We start from the raw sequence: 17,402 nt of genomic DNA, 5'->3' as shown, positions 1-17,402 counted from the left end.
GGATTCTATGCAATCTCTTTCTCTTTTGGGTTACACAGATGCAGACTGGGCAAGCTCACATTTATCTATGCGATCTACTAGTGGAAATTGCTTCTTTATAAATGGTTGTCTTGTTTCTTGGACTAGCAAGAAACAACGTTGTGTTGCAGTTTCTACGACTGAGTCAGAATATGTTGCGGCATCACTTGCAGCTCGTGAGTTGATTTGGCTTCGACAAATGCTGGTTGATATTGGTCACTCTCCTCTTTTTAGCACACCCTTGCGGTGTGACAACCAAAGTGCTATTAGTCTTGCAAAAGACTATGTTCAACATAATAAGTCAAAGCACATTGTTGTCCATTATCATTATGTCAGGTATGAAGTACGCAAAGGAACCATTATGGTTGAACACTGTCCAAGTGACCAGATGATTGCAGACATTTTGACCAAAGGCCTCAACGAGTCACGTTTCATCCTCTTGCGCTCGGAGCTTGGAGTTGCTTCGACCTCACTCTTTCTAGATTAGCTTCTTTGCTATTGTAATAGCTTTGTACATATGACATTGTAATCTTTTAGGTACCATGCACTATGCACACTCCACATTTGCACATTGTGATCTCTAAGTCACTTGAATATTTGTACATAGATGCACAATTCACTTTCACATCATCATCGCTGGTTCATATTTTCACATTGTATAGGGGCTTGGGTTTTTCCCTTGAACTCCCCAAGGGTTTTTTCATCCAAAGCTAGAGACCTTTGTTTGAGTGGGGGTGTTGGAGCTATATATGGCTCACTCTACTCAACTTGGTCTCACCTATATATTTGTATCTTGTCCTCAATATGAATCAGTCTTTGGGAGCGTATATGGTGTGTCTCTTGTCTGGTCTCTCTCTCTTTCTCTCTACATCTCAACAGTTTGTGGACGCCTTCTCTCTAAGAGAAGTGGCAGCACTTCGTGAGCGCTATAGAGGCAATCTCTATGTCTAAAGTGTGAGCATGGATGCTCTATTTATAGCAGAAAAGAAAACGTCCAATTTTTTTTCCCAAAAAAATAATTTTAAAAAAAATTTTCAAAAATCATACCCGCGTTTTTGGTACCCTTGTGGTACCCATCAGCTTGACCACTTTGTCATTATCATCAAAAGATAAGGCCACACAGCCCCCCTCATTATGATTGGTCAAGACTAGCCTCTCCTTTTCATGTGACAGTGTGTCCCACTTTGTCCCCTCCTATGTGGGTCCAGGTGAGTCCATGTGCCTTCATTTGTCATCCCTGTGTATTCTTTTGTCTTTATAATTATTTTATTTATTTCCTTAATGATAATTTACTTTACATTTTTAAGTTAAACTTTACAGTCTTATATTAACTTTACAGCAGTAAAAGAAAATTCTACAATCAGTAAATAAGTTTTGCAATAAGTTAGTTAGTGATTCATATAGCTAAACATGTCAAAATTTTGTAGCGTAAATTTTAAATTCTAGGTTTTCTCAACCTACGATTCATAATTTGAACTCGAATATCTTAAATAATGATTGATGGTTTAAAAAAATTCAAATGTGTAATAGAACTTGTGTGAAATTCGAAAGTAGAGACCTTACAATCTCCCCAACTTAGAATTTGAGATGCCCTCATCTCAAGAACAGTGAAGGGTAATCCTTAAGAAGGGATGTCTCATCTTCCCAAGTAGAATCTTCTATAGGGAAATCCTTCCATAAGATAAGATGTTCTTTGATGGATCTATTCCTAAGCTTTCTCTCCGGAGTTTCTAGGATAGTATCAGGTTGGAGTTGTAGAAATCTTGAGGAGGTAAAATGATTTGCTCATCATCAAGGACATGGTCAGGGTTATATACATAAGGTTTTAACAGACTTACATGAAATACATCATGCACTTTGAGATGAGAAGGGAGTTTTAGTCTATAAGCTTGATCACTTGCAACCTTGATTATTTTGTAAGGTCCACAATATCGGTAGCTAAGCTTCTTATACCTTCCGAGAGACAGATTGCTCTTTTTGGGCTTTACTCGTAAGAAAACTTTGTCACCTTCTTTGAAAATCCGATCAGATCTTTTTAAGTTGGCGTACTTCTTTTGTCGATCTTGAGCCGCTTGAATATCCCTTCGAATAGCTTTGGTTTGAGCTTCCATTTCTTCAAGAATTTTCTTTGAGACTTCTACCCTTATAGTGGGGTCAGAAAAGTTAAGAGGTGATAAACATTCTTGACCATAAAGAGCATTAAAAGGTGTCATTCCAATACTTCTATGAGTAGAGAAAGTGTATGCATACTCTACCAAGGGTAGGTATTGAATCCACTTGCGAGGTTCTCTATTGCAGTAGGCTCTGAGGATGTCTTCAATTACTTGATTAACTCTTTCAGTTTGGCCATCAGTTTGAGGATGATAAGCAGTACTAAAACATAACTGGGTTCCAATAGCTTGAAACAATGATACCCAAAACATTGAAGTAAACTTGGCATCACGATCGCTGACAATCCTCTTGGGTAAACCATGAATTCTAAAAACCTCCTTCACAAACAGACGAGCAATATCTGAAGCTGTAAAGGTTGTTTTGACTGGGATTAAGTGAGCTACTTTAGTAAGCAAGTTGACTATGACCATGATTGAATCATAGCCAGCTTGAACAGAAGGAAACCCGGTGATAAAGTCCATGCTAATACATTCCCATTTCATTTGCGGAATATCTAATTAAAGGATGTAATTTACCTGGCATCTTTAGTCTTTCTGCCTTAATCCTTTGACAAGACAAACACTGCTTGACATAGCGAAGGACATCACCCTTCATACCTTGCCAATCGTAACTTCTCAAAATTCCATTGATGGTTTTGGCATAACCTGGATGTCCTGAAGTTGGGCCATCATGTGCTTCATATAGGATAGCATTCCTTAGGGTAGAATCCTTAGGTATGCATAGTCGATTCCTATAGTAAATTTTCCCATCTTCTAAGAAGTAATGTAGAGGTTTAGGCTCATTTGATGATACCCTCTCTTCACGTAGGATACTAGCAAGCATCTGGTAATCTGCATCTCTAACAGCAGCATCCGAGACCTTGTCTAAAATAGGGTTGTTAGCCATGGAAATTGCCCCCAGAAAAGCTTTACGGCTTAGGGCATCTGCCACAACATTATCCTTACCTGGTCTAAATTTAATATCAAAGTCATATTTGTGCATGAGCTCTATCCATCTCCTCTGTCTCATGTTAAGGTTAGGCTGGGTAAAAATCCACTTAAGACTCTTGTGATCTTTTACCAATTGGAATTTGCGTCCCAATAGATAATGTCTCCATAGCTTGAGAGCATGAATAACTGCTAGCAATTCTAAATCATGTGTAGCATAATTCACTTCATCAATCCTAAGCTTCCGAGAAGTATAAGCTACAGGCCTTCCTTCTTGAGTAAGGACTCCTCCTAATGCAAGGTTACTAGCATCTGTGATCACCTCGAATTCTTGGGTGAAGTCTGGAAGTTTTAAGAGAGGTTCTGAAGCAAGATACTCCTTAAGCTGTTTGAAGCAAGATTCATGTTTTTCTTCCCAAAGTATCGTAGCTCCTTTCTTTAGCAAGTCGGTTAGTGGTGCAGCTTTAGCATAGTCCTTTACAAAGATCTTGTACCACCCTGTGATACCTAAGAACCCTCTGACTTCGGTTTGTGAAGTGGGTTGAGGCCATTCCACAATATCTTTGACTTTGTCAGGGTCAACAGAGACTCCTTCAAGTGAAATGATAAACCCTAAGTAACAGACCTTAGAGGTAAAGAAGGTACATTTTCTTTTCTTTGCATACAGCTTATTTCGGCCTAAAAGCTCTAACACTTTCCTAACATGTCCTTCATGCTCTTCCTCTCATTTGGAATAAATTAAGATATCATCAAAGAATACTAGGACAAAATCATCCAAGAATTCTCTAAAGATCTCGTGCAACAGGCGATTGAAAGTTGCAGGAGCATTCGTAAGTCCGAAAGCCATCACTGTAAATTCGTAATGACCATAACGAGTGTTGAAAGCTGTTTTGGAGATATCAGCCTCCTGGATTCGAATCTGATGATAGCGAGATCGAAGATAGCGAGATCGAAGATCGATCTTTGTGAATATTTTGGCTCCATGTAATCTGTCCAGCATCTCATCAATACGAGGAATTGGATATTTATTCTTGATGGTAACCTGATTTAAGCCCCTATAATCTATGCAAAGTCAAAGAGAGCCATCCTTTTTCTTTTGAAAGAGAACAAGTGCACCCCATGGAGATGTACTAGGTCAAATAAACCCTTGCTCAATCAATTGCTTGAGCTGCTCCTTGAGTTCTATAGCCTCTGGAAGTGACATCTTGTACGGCACTCTTGAGACTGGTTTACTACCTAGAAAAATTTTGATTTCATGGTCTACCTCCCTAGGTGGTCGTAGTTCAGAAAGTTCAGCGGGGAAAACATCCAAAAATTCTTCTAGCCACATTGGTTCAGGGTTGGAAGAAGATTTTTCTACTTTGTTTAACTTAACTACAAAAATTTGTTGACCCTTGCGTAACCCTTTCAAAAGACGATTAGCTTTGACCAAGTAAGCTTTTGGTCGTCCATTCTGGCCTTGAATAGTGACTTCTTGACCTTGGTTGTCCACAAAAGTAACACTTCCTTGGGCACAATGGATATTGGCATTATGACTGGCTAACCAATCCATTCCAAGAATTCCGTCATAGATTCCTATGGGTAAGGTTCGAAAAGTAGCAGAAGTAGAGTATTCTCCCAACTTGAAATCTATTTTTCCCACAGTGTACTGAGATAACACCTCCTTTCCATTGGCTAATTCAAGTCTCATCTTTCTTGCAGGGTGTTGATTAAGTCCTAACCTCCTTAAACATGTAGGTGACAAGAAAGAATGAGTACTACCACAATCAATAAGAAGCTCAAATTTTTCACCTTGGTGATTTGCAGGTGTTTGAATGACAGCATATTGTTGTCTTGCTCTTGGGTTATCAATTGCACCATGTAGAGTTGCTCTTTCCTCTTGTTCTTCTCCCAATGTTGGTTCTCCTATGATAGCATTGACTCTGGCAGCCATTCCGCGCCCTCGACCTCGTCCTCCATTTCTTCCTCCACGATTTATTATTTGGCCTCGTCCTCTAGCTCGATTAGGTGACTCACCTAGGACATACATTCCTGAAATGTCCTAGCTCGTTGCATTCATAGCATCTAAGATCTGCATTTGAGCTCCATTTGCTGAAGCTGCAACTATTGGATGAGTTTGGTGAACTGGGTGAACTTGCCTTTGGTTCCACATCATAGGCCGTCCTCTCCTTCCAGCATTCCTTATATTTCCATTTCGCACCCTTTGAGAGTTTGACATCTCTTTAGCTAAGGGTTTAGCTCTTAAAAGAGAATCTTGCAAATTTACAGGCCTCATGGCTTCTAGACGTGTATTTAAAGGAGCATTTAGCCCTTGGCATAAACGGGCTACTTGTTGATCTGCGGTCATTGGCGGAGCATAGCGCCTAAGAGTTACAAATTTGGAGGAGTATTCTTCCACTGTAAGATAAAACTGACGTAAGTTGAAGAATTCATTCATCTTAAGGGATTCGTGTGCAGGTGGAAGATAACGTCCTTTGACAGCATACTTAATATCTTCCCAAGTTTGAGTGTTTTGAGCTACTTGATTATCTTTGCAGTGTTGTTTCCACCAAAGCTTGGCATCCCCCATGAGACGAAACATAGCCAACATTGCTTGGTTATCGGGAGTAGTACAAGCAGTAGCAAAAGAATCCTCCATCTCTTCAAGCCACGCTTCTGCATCGGGCTCAACTAGGGCTTCTTCCCCTTTGAAAGAGGGAAGTTTAGCTTGCTTGAGAAGTAGCTTTTTCTCTTGAAGAGATGTGTATACCGCACTCTGTGCAATATAGATTAAGTGAAACTTTATTGGATACTCTAACTTTAATCCACTTTTAGGCAAGACTTGATCAAACAATAATACAAACAAAAGATAATATTAATCCAAACTTTATTTATATACACATTATTTGCTACCAAGGTTGGTAGTCTTTAGGTACAAGGATTGTAATGTCTCTATATTTTGAGTTTAGTGACTACAAAAGGATAGGCTAAAGGATCAAAATAATAAGTTTCTTTTGACCCTTGAAAGCTACGAGATACACATATGGGTCGAATCCTACCACCATGGATAACTTTTGTAACTTGGTTATAGACCCATTGAGTCTGAGATATCTTTTCTCCTCCCAAGGTAATGGTAGCATCCGGATTCTTAGTACCAATGAAAAGATAAACTTCGATGACTTTTAATTCCTCTGCCCATCGAAGTTTCTTGAGGTTGGTATCCATGCACCATATCTTGTCAGCATCGATGGTATAGATTCCTCCCGATGGACTCCAGTTGATGCCCCATCCTCTATGCACCCTTGGGATAGGTGGTGCAAACACCCTATCCAAAATCATCATCACCCTTTTTCGAAACTGATAATTTGGTGATTGGCATGCATTTTCAAACATGATGGTGAACACCTGGAATTTCTGGTAGGCTGAATGAACATTTTCTTGTACCAGCAAAGTTCAGTCTTCAATACCATATAAAAACTCAAAACAATTTTTCTAGGTTCTTCTATTATTTCAAACATTCGCATCCTTCAATATTCAAACATCAATCTAAAGATCTCCCCAAGATTTAACCTAGGCTCTGATACCAGTGTGAGGTCCCTGCCCCTTTTTTAGAGGAGCGGAGTACCTTTGATAGGTCTCCAATCCTGAAAAAGAAAAACCAACGGACATTGCCTTAGCTACTACGTAGCCACGGGCATGAACTGTTAGTGAAGGATTGGTCCTATCTCGCTATGGTGGAGACTGACCACCATAACCCTATCTAAAAACTATCTATAATCAATTATACCTAAAAGTATAAATCTTAGAGTGACCAACCTGTGCGCTTTTTTCCCCATGTTTCAGAAGCATAGCCGCCAAGGTTTGTCTCTTTTAAGATTTATGACTTTTTTTAAAGAAAAATCTAGCATGGGAAAGTTACCTGACTCATCGGGTCCACGCGTCCATAGAATGATATCGTCGGGATATCATTCTTCCACTTTCCACACCGCACTCACCCTTCTTTTGTTATCTAATTACTACCACATTGTTTAAACATGCATGTTCCTTTACTTTATTTATGATACTGGTTCGTTAAAACAGCCCTTCATACAGTATTACAAACAATAGTCAAACAAGAAGTCATCCAATTTTAAACCAACAACCCTTGGATTAGGTTCACTCAAGAATCTCTACTGAAGCTATTATGTCCGATCGGTGTATACATTATTTATAAAAAACCTTGTCCTCATGAGCGTCCCATACCACTCGACAATTACTCGTTGTGCTAATCTAGACGTACTCCCACCACAGCAACAACGGTGCCAATCTCAGCGTCATCCTCATGCCACGAAAAAACAAAACTGTAGTATCCAGCTGGGCTAATCTAGGTATACTCCCACCACAACATCAGCGGTGCCATCCTGGGCGTCATCTCACGCCTCGGCAACTGCCACATAATACTAGCACTAATAAGTAGAGAGACTTGAGAGAAACCCTACCGAAGGTTTTGGACAAACAATCTTTCCTATAGCAACCAGTTTAACCAGACAATCTTTCCTACTTGTCAAACATATGCCGAGTTTCTTGGGGTTAAGCCCCATGGTTTCGGTCCGTGTTTTCTTTTCATAAGGTAAATATTATATTTCTATGGTCTCGCATATGCAATGATGCATAACTTCAAACTGCAATACTAACCTATACCATAGCTCCGATTGGTCCGATTGGTGGAGACATAACATGTTCCGCAGGAGTTCCACCGTTACTTGTACCAGCTTCATGATCATTAGCGCCTTGGGTTCGAGCACGCTTTTGTGCCATTTTTTTGTACTACACTTATGTTATACACTTAGAACATTAAATTGGTCAATTTTTCTAGTAATCTCCTTGTTTTCAAAGAGAGTCTGTAATTTGAACCCTCGCCAACTCGGATTCACACTTAGTGTTGTTGTTCTACATCTAATTTCTATACATCAAATATTTGCTAATCGTAATTAATCAAAAATTAAGTGTGTAAGCTACGAGTGAAAGTTTAGGACTGCATTACTTTTATGCATGACATTTCTAATCCAATTCTAACTTCCATTTCTATACTTCAACTAAATCAGTTTTTAGTATTATTCAAAATTCTACTTAATCTAATTGACAACAAAATTGTTGAATGATAATTTCATCATGTATGTAATGGAAATGGCCTATGAACTTAGAGAATAGCGGAATTAAGAGAATTAAAGTGAGCAACTTTGAGAGCATAGATGGTGAACTTAATTGGTAGTAGCAACTTAATCATAACACTTCATGCTTGAAGCTCATTGGACCCCTCCAAGCCTAGCCAATCATAAGCAGGAGGCATTACAAGCAGCAAGGGTAGCCTTGAGACAAGTGTCCCCCTTTCCCCTTTGAGAGAGAGGACTTGATAAATGCTAAATCAATTAATTAACTCCCCTAAATTATCATTGGACCCCTTGGGTGGCCAACCAATAGGCTTCAGGCACACAATGAGGGCAACATGAGGAGGAACTTGACAAGTGTCCCTTTTGCTTTCTTTGTACCATGCATGCCTTGTGTGAGTGTGTGGGTGTTCTCTCCCATCCCCCCTCATGTAGGGCTCACCCCCTCCTTGTAGGGATTGAATATTTGTCTTTTTGACACCTCAACCCCTCATGCATAGTCCCAGTTCCCACCACAAGCTTGGCCCTTAAGCACTTTAAGCTTGGGCTGGGTTCTCACCTCAAGTGCAACCCTAACATCTCAAGCATGTCAAGCACCTCAAGCATCTCAATCATTAAGCACCTCAAGCATCTCAAGCACCTCAAGCACCTTAGTCATCAAGCATGACAAGCAGGACAAGCACCTCGAGCTGGGTTGGTTTCCCACGCCTCAAGCTCAACCCTAGCTTACATAAGGTCAAAGGACTTTTACACACATTATTGGAGGTCTTTGTTGGGGTATAAAGCCCAATGTGGTCGCCCAGGTAAGTGGGCGGGCCGCCAGGTATGTACACATATTCTTTTGTAAAAACCTAATAAGAACTCACTATGCTCTACACATTACAGTAGACCGAGTTCACCATATCGTCGTGCTCTTCTTCTCGCACTCTCTCTCTCGCGTCGCACTTCCGCTCGTACTCCTTCAACTGGTATCAGAGCTCAGATCGAGGCTCGGGGCAGCACTGCAGGAGGCTAGAGTCACAAGCTCAGATTGGAGTGAAATTCGACAGGCGAAGATACGGCCTCAAATCCTGTGGGAGGACCCGAAGAGCTCGGTGTGCTCAGAATTTCATTCTGAGGTCATCTCGGCCACCGTTCGGCTTCGACAAAGTTCTGTGCAGGCCATTTTCGACTACGTGGTCTCGACGGGTGCAGATCGGACTCTGCAAATTTGAGGTTTTTGGCCTATGACTGCAGGTTCTGAGGATATCGACACTCCCAGAGTGTTTATTTGTGGCTGTCTACACATCGAAGGACGGCTCACAGTTCTTAGAAGCGTGTCACATACGACACGGGCGCATCTACACACAGACTGTAGGCGACATCCACTAGTTCATCAGGTAGCTTGTGTTTGCTGCTTGATATTCCATATTTCATCCCGACATTGTAGGTACGTCCACATGGGATGTATTGTCAGAGATTATGTATGTCTGTTGAGGGTTTGCTGGCTATGAGTCACTCAACAAACAACCGCCGCAGCAGTTACAGCATATAGTGGGAAATTTGTGGATGTATGACTTTGTGGGAAGTCTATGTAATGTCAGATTTACTGCAGCCTTTGTTGAGGGTCGAGTGAGGTTTTATTGAGCTGGGGGATTCTCGAATGTTGAGATCCTTTCGGTGATACAGGTCTTGGAGCGATCCCTCGAGCACCTTTAGATAGGCAGCTAGGATGTATTGAGTGTGAGTTAGACAGTTGGGATTGCATCTTTGCTTTACTGCCATTGAGGCATTGTCACAGTTTATGCTTACAGGACAGTGACAGGACAGTCAGAGACAGTATAGGTGCAGGGCAGGTTTACCCACAGCTTACAGTGTCAGAGAGACAGTGTTTTTTGAGCTGTTTTTTGGTCTGTTTTTGAGTACACCATAGCCATTTTACAAAGGAGACTCTGCCAAAATTTATGCAGAATCTGAATCTTTCTTGGTTCATTTGACAGGTTGATATTGGTTCAGAGGAGGTCAGTTTACAGGGGAAACTCTACCGAATTTTTCCCAGGAAAGTAAACCATTGTGAAGCGTAGCTATGGCTGGATCACAAGACACTGCTCTTTACAATATCAAGAAGCTGGATGGAACCAATTTGCCATTGTGGAAGAAGCAGATTCGGCACGTGTTGGTACAAAAGAAGCAGATAAAACCTATAAAGCTCAAGGGGATAAAACCAAAAGATATGGACGAAGATGAATGGAGCGAAATGGATGAATTGGCACTTTCTACCATTATGCTGACTTTGCCAGAAAGCATTTACTTCAATGTAGCAGACGAGATGTCGGCTTATCAAGCATGGTTAAAGCTGAGTGATCTTTATGAGAAGCAGAGTGCAGCTTCACAGGTATACTGGCTTAAGAAGCTTGTTGACTTGACGATGAAAGAAGGGACACCTATGTCCAATCATCTGAATGAATTCAACACAATCTACAGTCAGTTGTCAGCTCAAGGTGTCAAGTTTGATGAACCTGTTAGAGCTATGTTCCTGTTGATCACATTGCTGGAAAGTTGGGACACTTTTCGCACAGCTTTGAGTAATTCTGCACCTCCATATGGTTTGAAAATAGTAGGTGTAGAAGGAAGTCTTCTTACTGAAGAAACCAATAGAAAGACAATGGACAAATGCAAAGGAACAGCCTTAGTTGTCAGGGGAAGGACCAAAGAAAAGTACAAAGGTGGAAAGAGGAACCAGTCTCGTAGCAAGTCTCGCAGTGCTAAAGGCAAGAGTGACATAGAATGCTACCATTGTGGCAAGAAGGATCACATGAAAAGAGACTGCAGAGAATGGAAAGCAGAAAAGGCAAAGAGAAAGCTGAAGACCATGGTGAGAAGAACAAGTCCTCATTGAAAATTCAAGAAATAAATGTGACAAACACTGTTGCAGAGGATGACAGTTTAGTGTCAGGAGACGTCTACTTCTTGAATAATACAATGGACTCAGCTCTTCTTACAGCATCTGATGGAAATGCACTGAGTGACTGGATTATAGACTCAGGGGAATCACTTCATGTGTCTCCAAACAAGGAGTGGTTTACTTCTTATGTGACCACTAAAGATCATGTTCGGCTAGGCAATGGGCAAACATGTGAGATCTTAGGTGTTGGAGATGTTCAATTGAAGTTTCAGAATGGCTCTTCTTTCACGTTGAAGAATGTGAGACATGTTCCCGCAATTACAAAGAGCTTGATCAGCACATGTTTACTTGATGATGCTGGCTATGTCACCACTTTTGGACAGAACATGTGGAAGATATCCAAGGGTTCTATGACAGTAGCACATGGAGTAAAGTCTGGAGGACTTTACATGATTTATGTATCAAATGTCTCTAAAAATGTAATCAATGTAACCGAGCAGCCGAACGTTTCTTTGTGGCATAGCCGGTTAGGACATATGTCCAAGAAGGGAATGGAAATCTTTTCTCGTTTTGGTTATTTGCCTAGCTTTTCATTTAATGATTTTGAATTCTGTGAACATTGTCTGTATGGTAAGCAAACACAGCAACCACATAAGCATAGAAGCAGTAGAAGAGATACACAGTTGGCACTTGTTCATAGTGATTTGTGTGGACCTATGCCTAACCTATCTCTAGGGGGAGCTTCTTACTTTATGACATTTATAGATGATTACTCGAGGAAAGTATGGGTTTACTTTCTCAAGCACAAGGTGTTTTCAAAACGTTTGTGACACTTGTGGAGAATCAGAGTGGCAAGAAGCTTAAATGCTTACGCACTGACAATGGTGGAGAGTATGTTTCAAAGGCCTTTCAGGACTTTTCTGAGTCAAAAGGTATAAAACGTGAACTTACTGCTCCTTACAATCCTCCTCAAAATGGTGTTGCTAAGAGGATGAATAGGACCATACAAGAGAAGGTCAGAAGTATGTTGTCTAATGCACAGCTGCCAAATGGGTTTTGGGCTGAAGCTGTATCAACAGCTGTTCATCTTGTAAATAGATCTCCTAGCAAGGTTTTGCAGAAGGATTCAGTGCCAGAGATGGTATGGTCAGGCAAAATGCCCTCATACAAGCATCTCAGAGTCTTTGGCTGTGAGGCATATACTCACGTTCCAAAGGAATTTAGGAACAAACTTGAGCCAAAGAGTAGAAAGTGCATCTTTCTAGGCTATGGTAATTCTGGTGAGATGGGGTACAGACTTTGGGATCCCGAATCCAGAAAGGTTGTCCGCAGCAATGATGTTCACTTTAATGAATCCAAATATCATTCTAAACCAGAGAGGGTTGAGGAGATTAGAAGAGTTGTCTTCCAAGAAGATGGACCTGCACGTGCAAGACAAAATGTTAGGGCTCAAGAGGAGCAAGGACAGGATAGAGTTGAATCACAGGTTGTGGCTGAGCCTGAGCCACCTATTGTGCGTAGATCTGGACGTGTCACGCGACCTCCTGATAGGTTTGTTCCATCTATGAACTATGTCATGTTGACTGATTGCAATGAGCCTTCATGTTACAAGGAATGCAGTGCAAATGAAGGACTCCGGGAATTGGAAATTGGCCATGCAGTCAGAGATGACAGCTCTGCATAAAAACAAGACATGGAAGCTAGTTAAATTACCACAGGGCAAAAAGGCTCTACCTTGTAAATGGGTTTTCAGGTATAAGATCACCGCTCATGACAGTCAGCCAAAGTACAAAACAAGGCTTGTTGCCAAGGGCTTTAAGCAAGAACAAGGCATTGACTTTGATGAAGTCTTCTCTCCGGTGGTCAAGATGACTAAATTGAGATGCTTTCTTGCATTGGTTGCCATATTAGATTTGGTGTTGCACCAAATGGATGTCAAGACAGCGTTCTTGCATGGTGATTTAGATGTGGAAATTTACATGCAGCATCCAGAAGGGTTTGTTGAGAAAGGCAAGGAAGATTGGGTATGCCATTTGTTAAAGAGTCTTTATGGCTTAAAACAATCACCGAGGGCATGGTACCATAAATTCCACAAGTTTATGCTTTCTCAAGGCTACAAACGTAGTGAGTTCGATCACTGTCTATATACAAAGAAGGCTAAGGATGGTAGTTGGCTGATCCTTATTTTGTATGTGGATGACATGTTGATTGCTGGCAAGCACTTGGAAGAAATTTCAGCTTTGAAGTCAAAGATGGAAAAATCGTTTGACATGAAAGACATGGGCGAGGCAAGTCATATACTTGGTATGCGCATTGAGAGAGACAGATCAAAGAAGTTGATTTGGTTATCTCAAACAGAGTATATTGACAAGGTTTTGCAACGTTTCAATATGGAGAAGGAAAAGGCATTGAGTGTTCCATTGCCACCATATGTGAAACTTAGCAAACAAGATTGTCCTGTGTCTGAGGAAGAACAGGCTGAAATGGATAAGATTCCATATGAGTCTGCAGTGGGTAGTTTGATGTATGCAATGATTGCTACTCGCCCAGACATTGCATTTGCAGTGGGAGTAGTAAGTCGATACATGTCAAACCCAGGCAAGAAACATTGGGAGGCAGTGAAAGGAATATTGAGATACCTGAAAGCTACAAAGAGTATGCGTATATGCTATGGGAGTCAGGAGCTAAGTGTAAAGGGTTTTACAGACTCGGATTATGCAGGTGACTTAGACAACCGAAGGTCTACGTCAGTGTATGTCTTTACATTGGCTGGTGGAGCAGTATCATGGCGTTCTAGATTACAAGATTGTGTTACTCACTCTACTACAAAGGCTGAATATGTTGCAGCATCAGAGGCATGCAAAGAATCAATTTGGCTTAATCGGCTAGTAACAGATTTTGGAATCAAAGAAGAGATGCCTATGTTATATTGTGATAGTCAAAGTGCTATACAATTGGCTGGCAATCCAGTTTATCACTCAAAGACAAAGCATGTGGATGTGAAGTATCATTTTCATCAGGGAAATGCTCGAGGATAAGCAACTTCAACTTGTCAAAGTTCACACCACAGAAAATCCTGCTGATCTACTTACAAAAGGACTTCCCTCAGAGAGCTTTGCGCATTTTCGCAGGCAGTTAGGGGTAGGGTAGTACATCACTTCTCTACATCTCTTGTATATTAGCTTGTATAGTAGCTTCTCTCACACTTAAAGTACCACAATGGACTTTAAGTGGGAGGTTGTTGGGGTATAAATCCCAATGTGGTCGCCCAAGTAAGTGGGCGGGCCGCTAGGTATGTACACATATTCTTTTGTAAAAACCTAATAAGAACTCACTATTCTCTACACATTACAGTAGAGCGAGTTCACCATATCGTCGTGCTCTTCTTCTCGCACTCTCTCTCGCGTCGCACTTCCGCTCGTACTCCTTCAGTCTTCAATGAAGTTAACCCTAAGGTCTTATGCTCCATTGGTTAGCCTTGATCTTTGATAGATCATCTCTCATTTGGGCCCCTTTACCAATGGCCCAGCGTTGAGATAGATCTAAAAGCACATGTCTATATCTTAACCCTTGTTCCCGTTTATTCTCCCACATTAAGTGATCAGTTTAATATGAGAAAATCATTTGGGTTGGTTAGATATTATTTTTTATGACATTACCTCTCTCTTGAAATCATAGTCGTCCTCGACTATGAGGTAGATATGGTAAAGTCTCACCCATTAGTCCATTGGTCTTAACAGGTAGAGGATCCATTTTTACCCTATGACATCATTCCAGAGTGGATGACTAATCCACTTGGTGCTTGAGAGACATTGTCTGCCGCAAGCATGTCTACTCTTTTTAGTCCACATCATACCTACAAAGTAGAGTGACAAGTTCTACTTGGTGTTTGGGAGACGTAGTCACCACAAACATGATCCTAAGTATGCATACTTCTTAAAATTTGTGTATGAAACATAAAAAGAGAGTCTTATAAGACAAAAACATGGATCATTTAAAATGCATTTCTTTTACATTTGCTTACTCTTTTGTGTCATTGTAAGCATTATTAACAAGGTTCATATTATCCTTAAGCTATGTTCTTTGCATGCATTTAGCATCTTTGAAAGGATAACTCTTAACTTAAATAAGATACTGTCAGTAATCTTACCATTTCTTAATACCTTGTGTTCATGTAGAAGGATGAACTTGGGTTGGAGCTCGTTTGCTTCATCCTCGATCTCTGGTGGGTCTTCATTTATAACCTCTATTGGTGGCTCTTCCTTAATAAGGCTCGAATAGGCTCTCATGAAAAATGATATATATGAGCTAGTAGTTGGGCAACTTTAATTGATAAGCCATCTAATGAATGGGCTTGAAATTTTAGAAGGGGCCATAGTATCTTTGTGCTGACCTAGCATAATACCTTTAATGACCCGGAGGATTCTTGTGTATAATTTGCCTTAGATGAGCCTTGGGGAAGTTTAGTAAGACCCAACTTTTTTTTTCTTTTTCTTTAAAGGATAAGGCTCTTTTGTGCCTAATGGCAGGATCCTTTTTTTGGCCTAGCTAATAGATAGATATAGCCTGATTAATCTTCTAAAAACATTCTTTTTTATCTCGGCTATACTCCTTTTCAATGAAGATCTTCCTAGGTACCTTAAGCTACAAGGGACGTTTGGATCTTCCGTCTTTAGCCTCGAAAGGTACTTTCCCCTTAGAAGTATGTTCATGTTATTAGAGACATATTGTTGTTAGGGTAAGTACTTCTCCCATTTTGAGCATTGATCTACCTCGAATCACAAGATTTTAGTAGATCAAGGATCATTAGTTTTCTAATTTTCCTTTTGGCCATCCGTTGGAATAGTAGGCCAGCATAAGAGGTAACTCTAGTTCTGATACAGACTCTATCAGAAATTAGTGGTCATGGTAGGATTTCTATCCGAGATGTTGGCATGCCATGGTCCTTCTATCATACTTCATCTTTTGGTATACCATACATTTTGAAACAAACTCTTGTATGTCCTTGTTTCTTGGTAAGCCAATACAAGTATGCTTTTATTCCTAAAAGAATAAATTCGAATTCCTCTTTGCCCCGCATATGGGAGGAGCAGGGGAAGTGAGGAAGATATAGCCTATTGAGGTATGGAAGATAACCATCCTCTAACGTGAGTGGTTCTTTTTCTTCCATTTGTAAAGGCTATTATCATATCCCTAAAGCCTGGGTTAGAAGCATTTTTAACTATCATAAAACATAGTTCATTGTAAGTTGCTATTGATACCCTATCTACCCTTGGCCATCGGGAAAAAGCATCGGCTACATGTTGTGCTTGCTAGCAATGTGAGCAATGTAAAATTTAAATTGCAAAAAGAAATTTTCCCACCTCATTTGATTGTCGAAGAGCTTGGTTCGTATCATGGATGGAGTCCACAAGAAGTACTTCCATGTGTCAACGGCTCGTAGTTTCTTTTGTATATGTCCAACATTCGCTCATTGGATTTGAGTCTTTGAATCTTGTATTCTATGGTATTCCCTTCTTAAAGCAATTTTCTGCTTGAAGGCATGCATCCAGGCATTACATTGGACGTCAAATAGCTTTGAGAGATCCCGTAGTGTAAGCATAAGTTGAGAGATAAGTTTCTCTTTGAACTTTTCAGAAGTATTTGTCTCTCTTTGTAGTCCATGTACACTTAACGTTCTTTTTTGTTAAGTCATGTATTGGACCTGCTATAAGCATGAATTTTTGCTATGAAGCATCTCTAGTATGCACTCATACCTTTAGAGCTTCGCAACTCATGTAGACTCCTTGGATTAGGCCATCTTTTTATTACCTCTACCTTTTGAGGTTCCATACAAATACCACCTTTAGAGATAATGTGACCTAATTATTGAATCTCTTTTTTTTCTAATCCACTTTTCTTTTGGTTAGAGGAAAGCCTAACCTCTCTCAAAACTTACCAGTTCATGCTATTGCCTTTTGAACTCCTCTTGTGGAGCTTATAAAGCTCAATAAGGAGGCTTATTAGGCAGTGAGCTTCGTGGTAAAATCTCCATTGCATGGTCATTGTCCCCTCATTGTGGAGATAGCTCACGGGGGTATCATCAATAAAAACATTTTGGAATCCATTTAGGAATGTAGACAATTCTAATTCCTCTTGATTCTCGTCTTTTTTTTATTGTTATTGGTTGAAACATTGAATTCATTTACAGACTTTCTAACAAAAATCATGTATATGAATATATAGATTTTCATTAACTTATGAAAAGCATGCATATTTACATGGTATAGGATGCTA

This window comes from Adiantum capillus-veneris, chromosome 9, assembly GCF_014529385.1.
Source record: "Adiantum capillus-veneris isolate H3 chromosome 9, ASM1452938v2, whole genome shotgun sequence".
Lineage (NCBI taxonomy): Eukaryota > Viridiplantae > Streptophyta > Polypodiopsida > Polypodiales > Pteridaceae > Adiantum > Adiantum capillus-veneris.
This window is presented reverse-complemented; position numbering follows the sequence as displayed.